This window comes from Amphiura filiformis, chromosome 3 (assembly GCF_039555335.1).
Source record: "Amphiura filiformis chromosome 3, Afil_fr2py, whole genome shotgun sequence".
Taxonomy (NCBI): Eukaryota; Metazoa; Echinodermata; class Ophiuroidea; order Amphilepidida; family Amphiuridae; genus Amphiura; species Amphiura filiformis.
This window is the reverse complement of record NC_092630.1, coordinates 10,378,827-10,385,424: the sequence shown is the minus strand read 5'-3', so window position 1 is coordinate 10,385,424 and position 6,598 is coordinate 10,378,827.

The window sequence follows — 6,598 nt, the reverse complement described above, 5'->3', positions numbered from 1 at the left end:
TAAATCCTTATAAGGGGGCGCAACACTAAATCACTACGCATTTTATGTAAGAACGAAATTCGGCTAATATAGTCCATAGTGAGTATGAGATTGTAGCGACCATATCTACCGACATGTTCACTTTAAATCACTCAATATCAGCTCATATGAATTCGACAAGTGTCTTCAATGATAACATGCAGAAAAAACCGGACATTTTATCTCAAAAGCAATTCTCTGTGGCGGATGAAGACAACTTCCGATTTTGAAATGTGAGTGGTGAATTTAGTATATTTTTAGGCCATATTTTTGCACCGCGAAATAGCGAAAAAGTCAACGGTCATCGATATATGCCGACAAAAGTTTTGGAATCTACAGAAACAGAGCTTTAATTTGATACCAAATTTATTTTGCCAAGTATTGCAGGGACGCCAGGAATGGCGCTCGAAGTAGGCCAAAATCACACGTTATCCTATGGGACGCTTATTTAGTGTTGCGCCCCTTGTAACGGCCGTCATTATGAACGCGTTCTTTTTACATTCTTTGCGTAAAATAAGAAATGCGCGTCATGAAATGTGTTCTATTTCAATCATGATGATAAACAAGAATTACGAAAAGTCACCCTGATGAATTATAATTGGGAAAAATGCTTTATTGGCCGAGCAGGCGCCTGCAAAGTCTAGAAATTGTATCCAAAAATCTTCAAAAAGGCTCAAAAATGGGTTTTAAAGTTAATAGGCATTGTTAATCTGCATGAAGCCGTTTTGCTGCATATTCAGTAGGCCTATACAAAAAGATCATAATTGTTACTACTGAAACAGGGGGGGTGTGTTTGTACTTCACACTCATTAACAAGTGCTTTCCAAAACAAAATGGCAAGACAGATAATCTAGAAAAGAAATTAAACTTGGTTCAAAGACGTGCTTAAATTGTTGTCTGTCACTAGTTTTAGTGAGTTTTGTGCAAACTCTCGCATATTGGAGGAAAAGTCGAAATATTCGATTTTCCGCGTTTCGGCACTGATCTTTAAAACAACATATCTCTTGAACGAAATGTCGCAGAGACATGAAATTTTCGGTGTTGAGCTACAAATTTTCTCTAATTTGATTAATAAGTGACAAATGTGGATTTTGAAAACTTTTAAATCCTTATAAGGGGCGCAACACTAAATCACTACGCATTTTATGTAAGAACGAAATTCGGCTAATATAGTCCATAGTGAGTATGAGATTGTAGCGACCATATCTACCGACATGTTCACTTTAAATCACTCAATATCAGCTCATATGAATTCGACAAGTGTCTTCAATGATAACATGCAGAAAAAACCGGACATTTTATCTCAAAAGCAATTCTCTGTGGCGGATGAAGACAACTTCCGATTTTGAAATGTGAGTGGTGAATTTAGTATATTTTTAGGCCATATTTTTGCACCGCGAAATAGCGAAAAAAGTCAACGGTCATCGATATATGCCGACAAAAGTTTTGGAATCTACAGAAACAGAGCTTTAATTTGATACCAAATTTATTTTGCCAAGTATTGCAGGGACGCCAGGAATGGCGCTCGAAGTAGGCCAAAATCACACGTTATCCTATGGGACGCTTATTTAGTGTTGCGCCCCCTTGTAACGGCCGTCATTATGAACGCGTTCTTTTTACATTCTTCGCGTAAAATAAGAAATGCGCGTCATGAAATGTGTTCTATTTCAATCATGATGATAAACAAGAATTACGAAAAGTCACCCTGATGAATTATAATTGGGAAAAATGCTTTATTGGCCGAGCAGGCGCCTGCAAAGTCTAGAAATTGTATCCAAAAATCTTCAAAAAGGCTCAAAATGGGTTTTAAAGTTAATAGGCATTGTTAATCTGCATGAAGCCGTTTTGCTGCATATTCAGTAGGCCTATACAAAAAGATCATAATGGTTACTACTGAAACAGGGGGAGTGTGTTTGTACTTCACACTCATTAACAAGTGCTTTCCAAAACAAAATGGCAAGACAGATAATCTAGAAAAGAAATTAAACTTGGTTCAAAGACGTGCTTAAATTGTTGTCTGTCACTAGTTTTAGTGAGTTTTGTGCAAACTCTCGCATATTGGAGGAAAAGTCGAAATATTCGATTTTCCGCGTTTCGGCACTGATCTTTAAAACAACATATCTCTTGAACGAAATGTCGCAGAGACATGAAATTTTCGGTGTTGAGCTACAAATTTTCTCTAATTTGATTAATAAGTGACAAATGTGGATTTTGAAAACTTTTAAATCCTTATAAGGGGCGCAACACTAAATCACTACGCATTTTATGTAAGAACGAAATTCGGCTAATATAGTCCATAGTGAGTATGAGATTGTAGCGACCATATCTACCGACATGTTCACTTTAAATCACTCAATATCAGCTCATATGAATTCGACAAGTGTCTTCAATGATAACATGCAGAAAAAACCGGACATTTTATCTCAAAAGCAATTCTCTGTTGCGGATGAATACAACTTCCGATTTTGAAATGTGAGTGGTGAATTTAGTATATTTTTAGGCCATATTTTTGCACCGCGAAATAGCGAAAAAAGTCAACGGTCATCGATATATGCCGACAAAAGTTTTGGAATCTACAGAAACAGAGCTTTAATTTGATACCAAATTTATTTTGCCAAGTATTGCAGGGACGCCAGGAATGGCGCTCGAAGTAGGCCAAAATCACACGTTATCCTATGGGACGCTTATTTAGTGTTGCGCCCCCTTATTGTAACGGCCGTCATTATGAACGCGTTCTTTTTACATTCTTTGCGTAAAATAAGAAATGCGCGTCATGAAATGTGTTCTATTTCAATCATGATGATAAACAAGAATTACGAAAAGTCACCCTGATGAATTATAATTGGGAAAAATGCTTTATTGGCCGAGCAGGCGCCTGCAAAGTCTAGAAATTGTATCCAAAATCTTCAAAAAGGCTCAAAATGGGTTTTAAAGTTAATAGGCATTGTTAATCTGCATGAAGCCGTTTTGCTGCATATTCAGTAGGCCTATACAAAAAGATCATAATTGTTACTACTGAAACAGGGGGTGTGTTTGTACTTCACACTCATTAACAAGTGCTTTCCAAAACAAAATGGCAAGACAGATAATCTAGAAAAGAAATTAAACTTGGTTCAAAGACGTGCTTAAATTGTTGTCTGTCACTAGTTTTAGTGAGTTTTGTGCAAACTCTCGCATATTGGAGGAAAAGTCGAAATATTCGATTTTCCGCGTTTCGGCACTGATCTTTAAAACAACATATCTCTTGAACGAAATGTCGCAGAGACATGAAATTTTCGGTGTTGAGCTACAAATTTTCTCTAATTTGATTAATAAGTGACAAATGTGGATTTTGAAAACTTTTAAATCCTTATACGGCCGTCATTATGAACGCGTTCTTTTTACATTCTTTGCGTAAAATAAGAAATGCGCGTCATGAAATGTGTTCTATTTCAATCATGATGATAAACAAGAATTACGAAAAGTCACCCTGATGAATTATAATTGGGAAAAATGCTTTATTGGCCGAGCAGGCGCCTGCAAAGTCTAGAAATTGTATCCAAAAATCTTCAAAAAGGCTCAAAATGGGTTTTAAAGTTAATAGGCATTGTTAATCTGCATGAAGCCGTTTTGCTGCATATTCAGTAGGCCTATACAAAAAGATCATAATTGTTACTACTGAAACAGGGGGTGTGTTTGTACTTCACACTCATTAACAAGTGCTTTCCAAAACAAAATGGCAAGACAGATAATCTAGAAAAGAAATTAAACTTGGTTCAAAGACGTGCTTAAATTGTTGTCTGTCACTAGTTTTAGTGAGTTTTGTGCAAACTCTCGCATATTGGAGGAAAAGTCGAAATATTCGATTTTCCGCGTTTCGGCACTGATCTTTAAAACAACATATCTCTTGAACGAAATGTCGCAGAGACATGAAATTTTCGGTGTTGAGCTACAAATTTTCTCTAATTTGATTAATAAGTGACAAATGTGGATTTTGAAAACTTTTAAATCCTTATAAGGGGCGCAACACTAAATCACTACGCATTTTATGTAAGAACGAAATTCGGCTAATATAGTCCATAGTGAGTATGAGATTGTAGCGACCATATCTACCGACATGTTCACTTTAAATCACTCAATATCAGCTCATATGAATTCGACAAGTGTCTTCAATGATAACATGCAGAAAAAACCGGACATTTTATCTCAAAAGCAATTCTCTGTGGCGGATGAAGACAACTTCCGATTTTGAAATGTGAGTGGTGAATTTAGTATATTTTTAGGCCATATTTTTGCACCGCGAAATAGCGAAAAAAGTCAACGGTCATCGATATATGCCGACAAAAGTTTTGGAATCTACAGAAACAGAGCTTTAATTTGATACCAAATTTATTTTGCCAAGTATTGCAGGGACGCCAGGAATGGCGCTCGAAGTAGGCCAAAATCACACGTTATCCTATGGGACGCTTATTTAGTGTTGCGCCCCGTAAGATAATCAGTCGTCACTACGAAGCATACACAGTAAATGCGAAGTGTAGACGGCTGATTGGAATTAGTCTACTTATTGAGTATGTAAGCAACGCGTTGCTTTGGGAAAGCAACGCGTTGCTTGTGAAAGCAACGCGTTGCTAAAAGCTCTATTTCTATTGGCTGGCTTAGCAACGCGCTGCTTTCGAAAGCAACGCGTTGCTTTGGCGAAAGCAACGCGTTGTCGCGTGAATACGTAATGGGGCTTTTGGCTTGCCATAGACGGGCCTGTAGACCTACTGATGGAGCTCCGCTGACTGAGTTTTGGGGATTTTTCACTGGTTTCCTATCATTTACTCATCAACATGATCAAGACGCTCCACCGTTATTATAAGGACTATGCAAATAATTTAAAGATTGACATGTAGACAATAAACCACACTTGATTGACAGAAAGTACTAAATTTGTACCTATTACGGTTTGGTGGCACTCCTCTTCCAAACGCGACCAAGTCAGGGCGGCCCGGTGAAGTAAAATGTGCATTGGATTAACACGGGAGTTTGGATAAGATGGTAGATTTCCTTTCTCATACAAATGCATGCTCCCCCGTTATTAAAGCTTGTACCTGATTAAAAATTCAGATGTTTTGAAAAGAATAAGTAATTGAAACATAGAGCAAGTACTAAAATCAGAGCTTTTATACTTTTTGATATATGACGCTAACTAGTTCATCTCGTATACCCACAGCACAGCGCTACGGGTCAATTACCTATGTGAGTGCCCCTGTGTTGTGTGCATACATGTAGTTAACAATAACTGCATGATGGCAGTTTTTGATAAAATAAATGGTTAGCAAACTTGCCTCTTTTCACCGTATGTAGAATTCTTGTTTTGAACATTTAATGGACCCCCCAAATTACTATCTCTGCATGGGCCCCGAGTTACTATCTCGGGCCCCAAGTTACTAAGTCGGGCCCCAAGTTACTATCTTGAGGCCCGAGTTACTAAGTCAGGGCCCGAGTTACTATTTCGGACCTATCTTGAGGCCCCGAGTTACTAAGTCGGGCCCCGAGTTGTTATCTCGGACCCCGAGTTACTATCTCGGGGCCCGAGTTATTATCTCGGACCCGAGTTACTATCTCTGAGCCCCGAGTTACTATCTCGGGCCCCAAATTACTAAGTCAGACCCCAAGTTACTATCTTGGGGCCCGAGTTACTAAGTCAGGGCCCAAGTTACTATTTCAGACCCTGAGTTACTATCTTGGGGCCCCGAGTTACTAAGTCGGGCCCCGAGTTATTATCTCGGACCCCAAGTTACTATCTTGGGGCCCCGAGTTACTAAGTCGGGCCCCGAGTTATTATCTCGGACCCGAGTTACTATCTCTGGGCCCCCCGAGTTACTATCTCGGACCCCATGTTCATTATCTCGGGCCCCGAGTTACTAGTGTCAGGCCCCGAGTTAACTATCTCGGACCCTGAGTTACTATCTCGGAGCAGGGAAGTGCTCGGAGTCCCAGGTTACTAAAGTCGAGTTTACTATCTTGGACCCGAGTTACTATTATCTCGGGACCCCGAGTTACTATTATCTCGGGACCCCGAGTTACTAAGTCGGGGCCAGGACTTAGGGGCTGTGCAATAGGCCTAATTATGAGCTCTGGGGGAGGGTAAAATTTAGGGGGGGCAAGAAATGTTTGGCAAGCCGAGAGGGGGGCAAGTGATTTCTGGCACACATTCTTGGGGCGCCTTTTAAATAAAAGGCTTAGGAAAACCGTACACAAAACGCTTAAATATGCAAAAAAAATTTGGCGGGCCGAGGGGGGGGGGGAGCAATTTTTGGTGGGCCAAGAAGGGGGGGCAAGCGATTTTTGGCGAGCCGTTTGTAAATTTACCCTCCCCGGGGGCTCATAATTATTGTACAGCCCTTACTATCTCGGACCCCGTGTTACTAGGTCAGGGCCCAAGTTACTAACTCGGGCCCCGAGTTACTATATATCGAGGCCCAGAGTTACTATCTCGGGGCGCCGAGTTACTATCGTGGACCCTGAGTTACTATCTCGGGGCCCCAAGTTACTAAGTCGGGCCCCAAGTCACTAAGTCGGGGCCCGAGTTACTATCATCGGACCCCGAGTTACT